This window comes from Anolis sagrei, chromosome 1, assembly GCF_037176765.1.
Source record: "Anolis sagrei isolate rAnoSag1 chromosome 1, rAnoSag1.mat, whole genome shotgun sequence".
Lineage (NCBI taxonomy): Eukaryota > Metazoa > Chordata > Lepidosauria > Squamata > Dactyloidae > Anolis > Anolis sagrei.
Window position 1 is genome coordinate 6107387 of NC_090021.1, and position 17007 is coordinate 6124393.

General features: G+C 37.8%; 2 protein-coding genes across 5 annotated transcripts in view; one reads left to right on the plus strand and one right to left on the minus strand.

Moving 5' to 3' along the window:
- FBXO16 (F-box protein 16) overlaps positions 1–12362 on the minus strand; it is a 36673-nt gene extending 24311 nt beyond the window's left edge. For both annotated transcript variants that reach the window (XM_060754699.2, XM_067462585.1), the window contains exon 1: positions 12196–12362. The gene's annotated coding sequence lies outside the window, so the exon portion shown is untranslated. The remainder of the gene's footprint in view (positions 1–12195) is intronic.
- A 145-nt stretch (positions 12363–12507) lies between these two features.
- FZD3 (frizzled class receptor 3) overlaps positions 12508–17007 on the plus strand; it is a 75452-nt gene continuing 70952 nt past the window's right edge. For all 3 annotated transcript variants that reach the window (XM_060754694.2, XM_060754696.2, XM_060754697.2), the window contains exon 1: positions 12508–12579. The gene's annotated coding sequence lies outside the window, so the exon portion shown is untranslated. The remainder of the gene's footprint in view (positions 12580–17007) is intronic.

Below are 17007 nucleotides of genomic sequence, written 5' to 3' on the forward strand. Positions count from 1 at the left end.
CTGCAGCCAGGAAATCAAAAGACGTTTCCTTCTTGGGAGGAGAGCAATGACCAGTCTTGATAAAATAGTGAAGAGTAGAGACATCACACTGGCAACAAAGATCTGCATTGTGAAAGCAATGGTATTCTCCGTAGTCACCTATGGATGTGAGAGTTGGACCATAAGGAAGGCTGAACGAAGGGAGATGCTTTTGAACTGTGGTGTTGGAGGAAAGTTCTGAGAGTACCTTGGACCACAAGAAGATCCAACCAGTCCAAAGCCTAACTTCTCACTAGAGGGAAGGATATGAGAAGCAAAGATAAAGTCCTTTGGCCACATCATGAGAAGACAGGAAAGCTAAGAGAAGACAATGATGCTGGGGAAAAAGGAAGGAAAAAGGAAGGAAGCTGGGGGTGGCGACGGCTGACAGGGAGCTCTGGCGTGGGCTGGTCCATGAAGTCATAGAATCAAAGAGTTGGAAGAGACCTCCTGGGCCATCCAGTCCATCCCCATTCTGCCAAGAAGCAGGAATATTGCATTCAAATCACCCCGAGATATGGCCATCCAGCCTCTGTTTAAAAGCTTCCAAAGAAAGAGCCTCCACACACTCCGGGGCAGAGAGTTCCACTGCTGAACGGCTCTCACAGTCATGAAGTTGGAAGTGACTGAATGAAGAAATGACAACAAAAATGCAATTCACACCTTCTACCTAAATTTTATACCATAGACTTTTTTCCCTAAGCATTTTCAGGACTTCGCCTTCTTTTTTAGTTTCTCCTTCTCCTTCACCCAGAGACCAGGACAATGACAGTTTGAACATGGAAGATAATGATAAAAAAACAGAGAAGATGGAGAAGGAGAAGGTGGAGAAGGAAAATAGAAGAATGATAAAAATGGAAGACAAGATGAAAATGCAGGAGAAGAAAAGAAAGATAAAATGGAGACGGAGAAGAGGAGAAGGAGATAAAAATAGATGCAAACATGAAGTAGAGGAGGAATAGAAAGAAGAAAAATGGAGTGGGGAAGAAGAAGGGCTAAAATAGAGAAGGGGGAAGAAGAGTTAAGAGAACGAAGATAAAACTCTTAGGCAGAAAAGGAGAAGAAGAGAAAAGGAAATGCTAAAACCCAGGAAGAAGAAGGAGAAAGATTAAATGGAGGAGGAAGCAGAGGAGGGTGGATATGAAATGGAAGAGGTGGGGGAAGAGAAAGATGAAAGAAGGAGCAGTGGGTGAGGAGATGATGGTGATAACATTTGAAAAGATGAAGAAACAAGGGCATCAAAGGTGACCTGAAGCTCTTCTTCTATGATCAAATAAATACTTATGTGAAACAAGTTGGAAAATTGGGAAGGCGAGTGGGTGTTCCACCTCTGCTTTCTCTGTGGGAGAAGGGACATCTGTGAGGAGCTGAAGATGACAGATGGAGCCAGAGCATGGAGTCCTCCGTCAAAAAAAGAAGAAGGCCTTATTTCCAAAAGATGGAATAAGGTTTTATAAGTGTTGTTGCACACATTACAGGGTAATGCATCTTGCTTTGCCACCCCCTGTATTCTGTGTTTTCAGTGGGAAACTAGCCAATCTCAGTGCATCATCTTGTGTGCATGATGTGCTAAACTTTCTTGTAGTTTTCCCCCACAAACATCTGCTTGATAGCTGACATTTTTATGAGTGAAAATCTGTAGAAACAGGTAGAGGTGTGGATACACCTTAAATTGCCTCTAAAACACTCCATACAGCTATTAAGCAACTGTTCAAACACTCACTGTGTTTGCTTTATAGCTTTCATGATTGCTTTATGGCTCTTCTGGGCTGAGTGGCAGGTTGTAACAAAAGGGAAAGTAACTTAAAGGGACATAGCAGAGATGATTACCTGGACACACCTACAAAGCCCAAAACACACATACAACAAAGATCAACCCTCCAAAACAGACCTGCATTTTGCTACAAAACACACTCTGGTCATTATTCTGGCAGTCATCGCATTTCAAACCTCTTTAACAACCATGACTACACCCTACATAACCCCAGGGTCTGTTGGAAACTAGGAAAATCAGGTTTATATATCTGTGGAAAGTCCAGGGTGGGAGAAAGAACTCTTGTCTGTTGGAGCTAGGTGTGATGCCTGCAACAGACGCAGGTAAAAGGTGTGCCGTCGCACCTGGGGCTATTATTCTTAATGAAGGAGGGATGGACGTGGCATCTTTCCCCAGGAGATTGCTTCTTGCCCTTCCACAGGAAACTAGAACTCCCAAAAAACCCAAACCGCTGTAAATAACTCAAAATAAGTTTTATTGACCACAAAGAGTTATTTCTTTAAAGCAATGAGCTGGAAACTCAGAGGGGTGAAGGAAAATATACGTTACAGTCTCAGTTAGTCCTGGGTCCAAGGTGTTTGAAGCTGAGAAGCCTTTCCAAGTTTCCTCTTTCCTCAATGGCTGTGAATGCCGGAGCAAACCACAACCCCAGTTCAGATGGCCTATGTCTGAAGACTCAGGATCTTCCTTTGGTGCCAAAAGAACAGGTCTGAAGGCGCTTGAGACTTCCAATGTCGTTCAGGTTGGTCTGAACATGAAGCCCAAGTCTCAAGGGTAAAAAACCTCAGAACTGGTGCTGAGAGGTAATTTAAATCAGGGTCTTTTAGAGTCAAGTCTCTTACTCAAGTCCATCTGGTAGAAACTCCGATGGCAGAATGAAAAGAAAGGAAGCACTCCCCTCCTGCAGGAAGAGGTGGAGCCAAACAGGACTGATTGACAGCTATAAGTAATCAATCCATCCAACTATACATAAGCAGAGCAAAAAGGCATTTTAAGCAGTTTAAAGGCATTTTAAGCATTTTAAGCAGTTTAAATCTTACAACTAACAGTTCTACACATAGGTGGTGCCACTCGCGCCGTCCCCAAAAGGTCAGGAGATAATGCTTCTAAAACATGGCCATACAGCCCCAAAAACCTGCAACAACCCTAAAAAACAACAATTATAGCTCTGTTGCTCTGCTTCCCATAAAGGAATGTTGACAAAATCCCAAGTTTGCCAGAAAATTCTAACTGTAGTTATCTGAAACTATGGTTAGGTATGATATCTGAACTCAGCTGCTGAAGTAAACTAGAATGAGACCTGATTTGCTTTGACAGAATTGCCCTTTTCCTTTCCTATGTTGTTTCTTTAGCTTGATTCACTGTTAGATAATCTAAGAAATGTGAGGACAGAACTAGGTTTGCTGATCTAAACGGATGTGACTGCACCGCTCAGTCGGTAAATGCCATTCCCAAACAGAGCTCAGCCAGCAAATGTCACAGTGAATGAGTCACAAGGATGATTTCAGAGTAATTATAGCATCTCCCCTGCAGAGGAACCTTGGTACCACTCACTTGATCTCTTTCACACGAGTAGAAGGTACGACTCACAGATACAGGGAATCATAGAATCATACAAAACAGAAGATCTGGAATACACCCCCAGGACTATCCAGTCAAACCTCACAACCTCTGAGGATGCTTGTCATAGATGCAGGCGAAACGTCAGGAGAGAATGCCTCTAGAACATGGTCATATACCCCGAAAAAACCTACAACCCATGAAAGCCTTTGACAATACAAACCTCTGTCATGCATGTGAACATACATGGTGACAGATGGCCATTCAGCCTCTATTTTAAAAACTTCAGAGAAAGAGGCTCCACCACACTTCAAGGCAGTAGCATATCCCAATGTCAAACAGCTCTTTCCATCAGAAAATTCTTTGTAATGTTTAGGTGGAATCCCTTTTTTGCCGTTTGAATCTGCTGTTCCATGTTTTTCTACTCTCTGACTCCGACCCCAGAGTGTGCCAACATACCCTCCTTTCTATTTCAAAATGCCAGCAAGAGTGTTCACCAATTTGGATGAAAAATCGAGGCATTTCATAGGAGTGAAGAGTTCTAGAGAGATGGGGGAAGTTCTCCTGCATGTTTTATGCATTTGAGGAGTTTTGGGTATGATCTGCAGGGAGCAAAAATCACCTGGAAATCGGAGTTGCAAGAGACCTCAAGGTCTATCCAATCCAACCCCTTTCTGCCAGCCAGAAAGACAGAAACTTTTGACAGATGGCCATCCAACGTTTGCTTCAAAACAGTGGTTTTCAACCTGTGGGTCCCCAGGTGTTTTGGCCAACAATTCCCAGAAACCCCTGCCAGTTTATCAACTGTTTATTTATTATTTATTTACAGTATTTATTTATTTACAGCTTTTATATTCCCTTCTCACCCCACAAGGGACTCAGGGCAGATTACAATGTATACATATATGGCAAACATTCAATGCCAAAGACACACAACAGATATAGACAGACAGTCAGAGGCTATTTAACTTTTCTGGCTGCCAGGGGAGCTGTTGCTTTAATTGTCCATCTGCGACACTGATGAAGTACTTCCGCATTCCCTGCATGCTTTTGCTGGGGTGCTTTGCTGGAGTGTTTTTTATGGCCTCATAAATTAGTTAAATTAGCCTCCCCACACATAGATGGTACCTAATTTTTCTACTTGACAGAAGCAACTGTCTTTCAGGTTGCAAAGGTCGACAACAAGCTACACAATTGGTCGGAAGCTCACTCTGACCTGGACTGGCTTCGAACTCATGACCTTTTGGTCAGACGTTATCTTAGATAGCTGCGCCACAGACCCTGTTAGGATTTCTGGGAGTTGAAGGCCAAAACATCTGGGGACCCACAAGTTGTGAACCACTGCTTCAAAACCTCCAAGGAAGGGAACTCCATCACACTCCCAGGCAAGAGTGCCTTTCTCTGTTGAACAGTTCTTACTGCCCAATGTTTAGATGGAATCTCTTGCCGTGTAATAGAATCCATTGCTCCATGTTTTAAGTCTCTGGAGCAGCAGAAAACAAGCTGCCTCCATCTTCAGTATGACTTTGTTCCCAATATTTAAACATGGTTATCATGTTTGCCACTTAATGTTTTTTTTTCCTCCAGGCTAAGATACCCAGTTTCCTAAACTCCTCCTCAGAGGGATTCATGGTTTCTGAACCTTGGACCATTATGGTTGCCCTTCTCTGGACACCTTCCAGCCTGTCAATGTCCTTCTTGAATTGCTTTGTCCAGGACTAGAAACAGGATTATTCCAGGTAAAGTATGACCAAAGCAGAGGAGACTATTTCTTCCTTCAATCTCGACCAGGCATGGGTAAACTTTGACCCTCCAGGTGCTTTTGGACTTCAACTCCTATAACTCCTAACATCTGGTAGGCTATTAGGAATTCCGAGAGCTGAAGTCCAAAACACCAGGAAGGCAGAAGTTTGCCCATGCTTTATCTAGACTACTATACTCTTTGCCTCAGTGTAGACAGGGAGGGAAGAAAACATTCACTACTATATATACACACACACACTTTACTCTTGACCATGGCATAAGATTTTGATTAGAAGTCTACCGTCACTCCTAATAAATCCTGATGAAACAGCAAGACTTCTCTGGGCAGCGAGGCCAACTGTAAGGTCACTGACATAATTTGAAAACGTTTAAGAAAGATTAACAGACTGTAATGCTCGTATCATATTAACTAAGGACATTAGATTGATTTCTCAAGATTGTGCTAATCTAGGTTTAACCCTGCAAAAAAAAAATGTTAAGATTGAGCCTCTCATAGATGCCGACCTGCTTTTTTAGTGGTTTATGCCAACACGATTGGCATAAAAAAAAAGAAAAAATGCAAGGAAGCATTGTCTGCCCAAAATTTAACATGGGCTTACTTAAGCCAGTGACGATAATCCATATGTTGACAATAAGCAGAATGGGTTTCGTGATTCTCCTAACGAGAAAACAAAAATCTAAATGAACTGGATGCTAATTACTGATTCTGTGGCAGTTAACCATGAACTCTTCTTGCAGGCACAGACAGAAGTTGATATTGTTTCATGATGCTACAATGGCATGCCATTCACACAATCAGACAATTTGTTGGCATGATGGCCATCAATATTGCACTACTGAAACTGTCTCATTATTGCAATGTTTTGGCAATCCAAGGTGCTGTGGCCACAATTCCAGTAGTATAACTCTGCCCTCCTCCTATTCCACCTCTCCATTTATTAAAAACTAGCGGCCCACTGCCACACACTGCTGTGGCCCACATGGGGGTTCTGTATGGGAGGTTTGGCCCAATTCTATCGGTGGGGTTCAGAATGCTCTGTGATTGCAGGTGAACTATAAATCCCAGCAATTACAACTCACAAATGTCAAGATTCTATTTTCCCCAAACTCCACCAGTGTTCACATTTGAGTATTCTTGTAGAGTTTGGTCCAGATCCATCATTGTTTAAGTCCACAGTGATCTCTGGATGGAGGTGAACGACAACTCCAAAACCAAAGGACACTGCCCACCAAACCCTTCTAGTATATTCTGTTGGTCATGGGAGAACTGTGTGCCAAGTTTGGTTCAATTCCATCGTTGTTGGGGTTCAGAATGCTCTTTGATTGTAAGTGAACTATAAATCCCAGCAATTACAACTCCCAAATGACAAAATCATTTTTTTAGTGAAGGACATACATTGGGTTGTTAGGTGTCTTGTGTCCAAATTTGGTGCCAATGTGTCCAGTAGTTTTTGAGTTCTGTGAATACCACAAACGAACATTACATTTTATTTATATAGATCTGTTAAAGAAATGCAGCAATTCCTATGCAAGGAAGAGAGTGGTAGATCAGCAATGGATTGTGCACAATGTGGTGCAATAAGTACCCATTACTTGCTGTTGATGGGCCAAAGCTTCCCCAGGAGTGATTTTTCTGCTCCACATGTCCATAGTTGCCTGATTCCTCTCTCTGCTTCTAAGATCAGTATTTCTTCACCTCTACTATATATAGACATCTCATGTTCTATAGGAATTTTCAAGAATAGTAGTTCTAGGCTCGGGAGCTGCACTTGCAAGTACATTTACTACCCTTGGATGCAGTTTATCTAGCTCTGGAGATGTGAATATATTTAAAGCAACCAAGTGTTCCCATATCACCACTTTATCTATTTGGGCTGGAACTTTCTCGCTGCATCATTTATTCTCTTTTTCTTTTTCTGCCTTCCTTTAGAGGGAAGAGCCCTTAGCAATTTTCCATCTTCTCCACACAATACAACTATGGATTGTTCATTCTTTTATTTTCCTCTGAATGTTCACTTTTTAACTCCTTCCTCCTGACAAGTCTGCATTCCTTTTGAGCTTAAACACTTCTGACCTTCTTCCTACAAATCCCAGTATTCCTTAGTTGTTTGCTCCTTCTCCCATCCTTTATATATCAGCATTTCAATCTACCATATTTTCTCAAGTCCAATGTGCCATCGAATTTAATGCACACCTCTATTTCTAAAACATAGACCCATAAAGGGGACTGTTCCAGTATTTGCTGCCAAATGTAATCCATGGTGACCCAAAGTGCACTCTTTTTCATTTGGCCATTACAGCCACTTCTGGTTTAGAATTCCTTCTGTAAAAAGAAGGGTTAGAACACCAAAGATTCCAGCAATGGAAAATAAAATCTTGGGGGTGCATCTATGCTGTGAATAAATCCACCTTCATTGCCTTCCCTGCCAAATAATCTGATGCCTCACCAAATGTCAACTTCCAGGATCCCAAAGCTTTGAGCCATGGCAATTAAATCAGAGATGACATAGCAATAACGATGTTTGCCGTTATTGCTATGGCCTCACAATAAATAGTTTTTTGCAGTATGAAGATTCAACTTTCGTGGTGTCCTTCTTCGCCCTCCCTATTGGAAAGGGGGCTCCTGCTTTTTGGGAAATATTTTGGTTTCTTTGCCCCTACAGCCTGACTGAAAATGTTTGGCTTACCGCGAGGCAACTGGCACCCTACCTATCTGACGAGACTCTGGCAACTATCATCCATGCCACGGTCACATCTAGGCTGGACTATTGCAACGCCCTGTATGTGGGCCTTTCGATGTCTACGACCCGAAAGCTTCGTATTGTTTAGAATGCAGCAGCCAGGCTACTCACAAGAACGGCCATGAGATGCCATATAACACCAGTGCTGCAACATTTACATTGGCTTCCAACTGAGTACCGTGGCTTGTATAAGATGCTAGTTCTGACCTTTAAAACTCTTTACGGCCAGGGTCCATCGTATCTTAGGGACCGCCTCTCCTTCTCCATCATCGGAGGTCGCAACGACCAGCCCAACGTGACTTACTCCATATACCGGGTCCTAGAGAAGTGCACTAAGGACCAGACGCAGATGGGCTTTTTCTATTTCTGCCCCTGCCTTGTGGAATTCCTTGCCGCCCTACATGAGAGCCATGCGTGACTTAGGGCCTTTTACTCTCGCACTTAAGACCGGGCTTTTTACTAGAGCATTCGATCTCTGTTGATTTTTAAATTTTGTATGTATGTATTTTATCTTTTATAATTTAGCTGTAAATCGCCTAGAGCATTCTCGGATGGAGGGCAATTAATAAGTTGGGTGGTTGTAGGTTTTTCCGGGCTATATGGCCATGTTCTGGAGGCAATTGCCTCCAGAACATGGCCATATAGCTCGGAAAAACCTACAACAACCCAGTGATTCCGGCCATGAAAGCCTTCGACAAAACGATTAATAAGTTATTAAATGATGATGATGATGATGATGATTCCTAAATGGCCACATCATGAGAAGACAGGAAAGCTTAGAAAAGACAATGATTCTGGGGGAAAAGGAAGGAAAAAGGAAGAGGGGCCGACCAAGGGCAAGATGGATGGATGGGATCCTTGAAGTGACTGGATTGACCTTGAAGGAGCTGAGGGTGGTGACAGCTGACAGGGTGCTCTGGCGTGGGCTGGTCCAGGAGGTCATGAAGAGTCGGAAGCAACTGAACAAATGAACAACAAATGACCTCCAGGTGCATTGGGGAGCGGGGTACACCTGTGGACTACAGAGTCACACTGTAAGACCCAGAAAATGCCCAGATAAGACACCATTTGTCAAATATACATAAATGAAACCACAGATAATGATTCCCTAAAATATTGGGGTTGCATTGTATTATTTTCTCTCTCCCAGAGTCACAGCTTTGTGCAAGGAGTGATGAAAGCATCACCTGTGCCTCAAGATCACAGAACCACAGAAATAGAACAGATCATCTAGTCTACACATGTAAAACCCAAGCCCACCCCCCCCATGTGCCCCCCCCTCCAGATGCTGGACAACAACTCCTGTATTCCTCATCATTACACATCAGGGACATGCTGGTGAAAGTTGGGAGACAGGAACATCTGGAAGGCTGCATTTCATTCTGCTTAGTCAGGACAGCGAGGTTTGAATTTAGGTATAAGGCTTATGGATATGATGTCTGACTTTACAATGCCCTTCAATCTTTCTCCAATCTCAGTCACAAGTGCTGTTGGGTTGCATTTCCCATCATTCCCAGTTTACATGGTGAATTGGGAATAACATCTGGGGATCCAAACTGGGTAATACAATATAATACTACTACTAATAATAATACTACTACTAATAATACAATATTATAATTATATATTTTATATTACATGTAATATTACTAATAATCTATCTATCTATCTAAAAATGCTCTGTGTATAATGAGTACTTTAAAAACAAAAGAACCAATGAACGAAATCACACCAAATTTGGCAACAAAACGTCTCACAACACAAGGAGTGACCATCACTCAAATAATTATGATTTTGTCATTTGGGAGTTGAAGTGGGTGGGATTTATAGTTCACCTACAATCAAAGAGCATTCTGAACTCCAACGATGGAATTGAACCAAACTTGGCACACAGAACTCTCATGACCAACAGAAAATACTGGAAGGGTTTGGTGAGCATTGACCTTGAGTTTTGGAGTTATAGTTCACATACATCCAAAAAGCACTGTGTACTCAAACAATGATGGATCTGGACTAAACTTGGCACAAATAACCAATATGCATAAATTTGAATACAGGTAGGGTTGGGGAAATTGATTTTGTCATTTGGGAGTTGTAGTTGCTGGGATTTATAGTTCACTTATAATCAAAGAGCATTCTGAACTCCACCAAAGATGGAATTGAACCAAACTTGGCACACAGGACTCCCATGACCAACAAAAAACACTGGAAGGGTTTGGTGGGCATTGAGCTTGATTTTTGGAGTTGTAGTTCTCCTACATCAAGACAGCACTGTGGACTCAAACAATGATAGATCTGGACCAAACTTGGCACGAATACTCAATATGCCCAAATATAAACACAGATGGAGTTTGGGGGAAATAGACCTTGACATTTGGGAGTTGTAGTTGCTGGGATTTATAGTTCACCTACAATCAAAGACCATTCTGAATGCCACCAACAATAGAATTGAGCCAAACCTCCCACACAGAACCCCCATGTGGGCCACAGCAACGCGTGGCAGGGGATGGCTAGTATTACAATATAATGGTGTAGTGCAGTACAGTAATAGAATCATAGAATCAAAGAGTTGGAAGAGACCTCATGGGCCATCCAGTCCAACCCCCTGCCAAGAAGCAGGAATATTGCATTCAAATCACCCCTGACAAATGGCCATCCAGCCTCTGCTTAAAAGCTTCCAAAGAAGGAGCCTCCACCACACTCCGGGGCAGAGAGTTCCACTGCTGAATGGCTCTCACAGTCAGGAAGTTCTTCCTCATGTTCAGATGGAATCTCCTTTCTTGTAGTTTGAAGCCAATATTAAATTAACACTTATTATAATAATTATATTAAATGAACAATTATTACAATCATTATATTAAATTAAACAAGTATTACAATTATTAAAGCAAGCCTCTTTTAGTCCCCTTTGGGTTTGTAAAGCAATGTGAACATAAATATAATAATAATAATAATAATAATAAGGAGGAGGAGGGATTCTGGGGAGTGAAATCCATACACCTTAAACCCAGAAATTGGGGGAGGGGAAAGAATGACACGGAGTTGGAATATTGTGTCCAATTCTGGGCCCCACAATTCAAGAGAGATATTGACAAGCTGGAATGTGTCCAGAGGAGGGCGAGTAAAATGATCAAGGGTCTGGAGAACAAGCCCTATGAGGAGCGGCTTAAGGAGCTGGGCATGTTTAGCCTGAGGAAGAGAAGGCTGAGAGGAGATATGATAGCCACATATAAATATGTGAGAGGAAGCCACAGGAAGGAGGGAGCAAGCTTCCTTTCTGCTTCCCTGGAGACTAGGACGCAATGGAACAATGGCTTCAAACTACAAGAGAGGAGATTCCATCTGAACATGAGGAAGAACTTCCTGACTATGAGAGCCGTTCAGCAGTGGAACTCTCTGCCCCGGAGTGTGGTGGAGGCTCCTTCTTTGGAAACTTTTAAACAGGGGCTGGATGGCCATCTGTCAGGGGTGATTTGAATGCAATATTCCTGCTTCTTGGCAGAATGGGGTTTGGCTGGATGGCCCATGAGGTCTCTTCCAACTCTAGGATTCGAGGAATCAAATAGTATGCAAAGACAATCCAAAAGGCTAAAAAGACTCCGCAGGATCAAGACCACTTGAACAGGATTTCCATGGCACAAGAACTTGGTTTCCAGACAATGCCTAATCTGACAGGTTTTCCCTTGAAGCAAACTTTATATCCCAAAACTCAGAAATTGGTTTCGTTTCCCGCCACATTTTCCCTTTATCTGATGCAGCCTTTCGGAGTGACGTAAATATTTATTTGCTTATTTATTTAAAACATTTATATTCTGCCCTTCTGACCCCGAAGGGGACTCATTAATATAATGATTGTAATAATTGTTCATTTAATATAATTATTATAATTAGTGTTAAGAACTGTGGAAGAACTCCCTGACTGTGAGAGCTGTTCAGCAGTGGAACTCTCTGCCCCGAAATGTGGTGGAGGCTCCTTCTTTGGAAGCTTTTAAACAGAGGCTGGATGGCCATCTGTCAGGGGTGATTTGAATGCAATATTCCTGCTTCTTGGCAGAATGGGGTTGGACTGGATGGCCCAGGAGGTCTCTTCCAACTCTTTGATTCTATGATTCTATGTAACAATATGCAAAACAGAGCTACCATTCCCAAATTCTAGGCCTTCAGCAGTTTTGGACTCCAACTCCTAGAAACCTCAGCAGCATTGGCTAATGAGGAGGGATTCTGGGGAGTGAAATCCATATACTTTAAAGCCCAGAAATTTGGGGGGGGGGGGGGAATGACACAGAATAAATAACCACAACAACGAATTAGTCCTTATCCTTGATTAAAAGGCCTCACCTCTTCTTGGGAACACTGAGCTGCTTAGTGTTGGCCCCTCAATGGACGTAGGAAGGCCTCCTCTTGGTCTCCATCAGCATCTGCAGTGTGTGGATTCGGCTCGCCATGGAAACCGTTGCCTGGCTACCGAGGCGGATGCGGCGCTGGCCCAATCGGACTGCGTTTTCCTCGTGGCTCCTCCCCTTCCCCTTGCGTGTCCTACCTAGCAACCGTAAGAGCGGAGAAATCCGATTGGCTGCGCTGCGCTGCTTTCCCCATCCGCGCGCGCGAAGTGGGCGGGGCCTTGCGGGAGTGGGCGGGGCTTGGCTCCACCACAGGCCGTCCCTCCCTCATTTCTGTGAGGCGGTGGCGAGGAGAAGCACCTGTGCAGCGTGTCTCCCTCAGGTAAGGCCTTTCTGGTAGGCCTCAAAAAGGGGCCGGCATTGAGACGTTATTTCAAGGGGATATACACATCCATGCATATATATATATATGTATATTCATATATATATATATATATATATGAATATATATGTGAATATATATATATATATATAAAAATATGAAGTGTGTGTGTGTATATATATATATATATATATATAGCATTTAAATGATCCTCACAGCTATTATTACCTATGAAAAGCTATATATATGTATGTATATATATATATATATATATATATGAAGTGTGTGTGTATATATATAAGTATATATAGCCTTTCATAGGTAATATGAAAGGATCCTTTAAAGGCAATTGCAAGATATATATCTATGTATATGTGTGTGTAATAGTAGTAATTTATATTTTAGTTATATTCATTTATATTTTATGTAATTATATATATAAGTGTATATGATCCTCACAGCTACTATTACCCATGAAAAGCTATATATATGTATATATGTGTATGTGAAGTGTGTGTGTATATATATTTAAGTATATATAGCCTTTCAAAAGTAATATGAAAGGATCCTTTAAAAGCTATTGCAAGATATATATCTATTTATATATGTGTGTGTAATAGTAGTCATTTATATTTTAGTTATATTCATTTATATTTTATGTAATTATATATGTGTGTGTGTATATATGCATATATAGCCTTTCATAGGTAATAGTAGCTGTGAGGATCATTTAAAGGCAATGGCAAGATATATATATATATATCTATGTATATATGTGTGTAATAGTAATTTATATTTTATTTATATTCATTTATATTTTATGTTATTATATATATGTGTGTATATGATCCTCACAGCTACTATTACCCATGAAAAGCTAAATATATATGTGTGTATGTGTGTGTGTGTATATATATATATATATAAGTATATATAGCCTTTCATAGCTAATATGAAAGGATCCTTTAAAGGCAATGGCAAGATATATATCTATGTATATGTGTGTGTAATAGTAGTAATTTATATTTTAATTATATTCATTTATATTTTACGTAATTATATGTGTGTATATGTGCATATATAGCCTTTAATAGGTAATAGTAGCTGTGAGGATTGTTTAAAGACAATGGCAAGATATATCTATCTATGTATATTTCTGTGTTATAGTAGTAATTTATATTATTCATTTATATTTTATGTAATTATATATATATATATATATATATATATATATAATGGTATATTTACTAAATATTTAATAGTAATCTTTTGTATTTCTATAAATATATGAATTCATTTACATTTATCATATAATGTATATGTGTGTTTGTGTTATAATAGTAATAGTAGTAATTATTTATATTATATGTATGTATTTATATGTATTTGTATTATTCATTTGTATTTTATGTATGTGTATATTAATATTTATTATAGTATATTTATATATGTCACAGTAATTTACATTTATATTTTTGTGTTTGTGTTATATCTGCTAAATATTTAATAGTAATCTTTTGTATTTCTATAAATATATGAATGCATTTACATTTATCATATAATATATATGTGTGTTTTGTGCTATAATAGTAATAGTAGTAATTATTTATATTTTATGTATGTATGTGTTATAATAGTAATAGTAGTAATTTAAATTTATTTATATTTTATGTATGTATTTATATTTATTTGTATTCATTTGTATTTTATGTATGTGTATATTAATATTTATTATACTATATATATGACACAGTAATCATTTGTATTTCTATAAATATATATAGTATATTTACATTTGTAATATAATTTGTATGTGTTATAGGAATAATTTATATTTATTTATATTTTACGCCTGTAAATATTAATACTTGTTATGGTATATTTATATATTTAATAGTAATCATTAGTATTTCTATAACTATATACATTGTACTTACATTTATAATATAATTTGTATGTGTTAAAGTAGTAATTTATATTTATTTATATTTATTCATGTAAATATTCATATTTATTATAGTATATTTATATATGTCATTAGTATTTCTATAATTATATACATTGTACTTACATTTATAATAAAATATATGTGTTATAGTAATTTGTACTTATAATAATCATTTATAATTTATGTAATTATATGTATTCATATTGATGGCATAATTATATGTGTAATAGTAACCATTAGTATTTCTATAAATATAGAAATTATATTTATAATATAATTACATTTATAATATATATGTGTGTTATAGTAATTTATATTTATTTATATGTTATGTATGTATATATTCATATTTATGGTATAGTTCTATATGTAATATTAATATTTGTATTTCTATAAATATATAAATTGTACTTATATTTTAATATATACGTTATAGCTATGTCTAGTCCCTTTTAAGAGACAAAAAGCGATTATATATATGCAAATTACATATATGTATATATAAAGTTTTCTATGGCATACATATATATGTGTGTGTATGTGTATATGTCATGGGAAAATACATATGCTCTTTTTACAGCTGATAGCACCAATAGGGCTTATTTGAATGGTATGCAAATACATTTACATTGATTGATATGTATGTTATTGTGAAAATTTATATTTTTATACATAGCAATAGTTTAGATTTATATTTGTCACACATTTAAATATTATAATTAATAATATGTAGCATAAATATAATTATAAATTATTACTATAGATAAAATTTAATATATCATAAAGCATTTTGGAATCTTTTAAGTGAGGAAAGCGGCATATAAATAAATACAAGAATAATATATGCCCTTTACCAGCTAATAATACTAATTATGATTATTTGAAGAGTATGAAAATACATTTATATTGATTTATATATTTTTATTAGAATTAATATTACTGGATGCTTTAGTTGTATCCCATCTTTCTCCTGTTATGGGGACACAAGGCGGCTAACAGCTAACATGACACATTTAAATTAAAAAGGCATTAGTAGATGAATACAATTTTTTTTAAAAAGAAGATTAAATCTTTTGTGTCATGGGACATAAAAATGTTAAAATACAATGGAAAATGTACTAATAATGATACATTTCCCCAAAAAAGTAACAATATGATATAAAATATTATATAAATATTAATAAAATAAAATAAATATTATAAAAGCCTGCCCAAAAAGCCAATAATAATAATAATATATTTTATATATGTATTTATATTTTATATGTAACAATAATGTATGTTTATGATACATTTATATATTTATGATATGGTAATAATTTGATTTAATCTGTTAAAAATAATAGAATAATTATTTTTAGTTATTAATGGTTTTAGGTGATTTTTAACCATTTGTTTTGACTATTTTAGGGTTAATTCTATTTTAATGTTTAGGTGTTGAAAGTTTTGAATTGTAATTTGTACTGTTTTTAGTGGTGTGAACTACTTTGAATCTTGTTTAAGAGGAAAAAAAAGTATTATTAGTAACAATAATAATTGCAAAATAGTTGCAAATAGTAACGAAAGGATTTGATCACGTACAAATTGCTTCTAAGTGACAGCTATGGTGCAAACTGGCTGTCCCTTCTCAACCATTCTGCGGTCGCATTGTCCAAGCGCAAAGTTGCAAACCTCACAGTTTTCTCTTGTTATTTTGTGACACTTTTCTAATCCCTTAAAGGTTTTTTTTTTTTGGCGGACAGTGACAGGAATTAACATAATACACTCCAGAAGGTTAAAATGTTAAATTTATATACATTTTGAGGAGCATTCTGTATTTGAGACTTGCATTCTCCATTTTAACTAATTGGGTGAAAATAGGGAGGATATTGAGAAAGGAGGTCCTTATTTAAAGGGATGGCTGCAATGCGTAGCTCAGCATATCCGTTTAAACTATTTGAACCAGCTTTAATCTCTATGTTTAAATGGCCAGTTCTGATTTTAGCTTCTTCAGAAGGATATTTTTGTTAGTTGTACATTTTTCTGAATGTATTAGATTGGTTTTGTTGTACACTCTTCCTGAGATCTCTGGATAGATGGTGGGATATTTATTTTAGTAAAATAAATATCGTTATGAGTGGAAATGTAAAGGGAGAAGACTTACATTTCCTGGAAAATGAGGTTTGAAAGTTTCCTTCTAGCCTCATGATATTGTGCTCCACAAATGAATTTTTAAAAGAAGTTACTTTATTTCAGTATATATAAAAAAGAAGTCTTCTTGTGGCATCTTTAAACTGACAAATTGTTTTTTTCCCTTGGCTTTTGTGGATGATACATTGATGGAATACAGTGTTCAGGCCTCAGGGGTATGTTTTTGTATGTATATTTATATATATATGTTTCCATAATTTCATGGCTGGAGGGTAAATTGGTTGTGGTAGACTGGTATTTTACTTCCAGTTGGAAGTAGTGGCTGACAATGTTATTTTAATCTATTGATT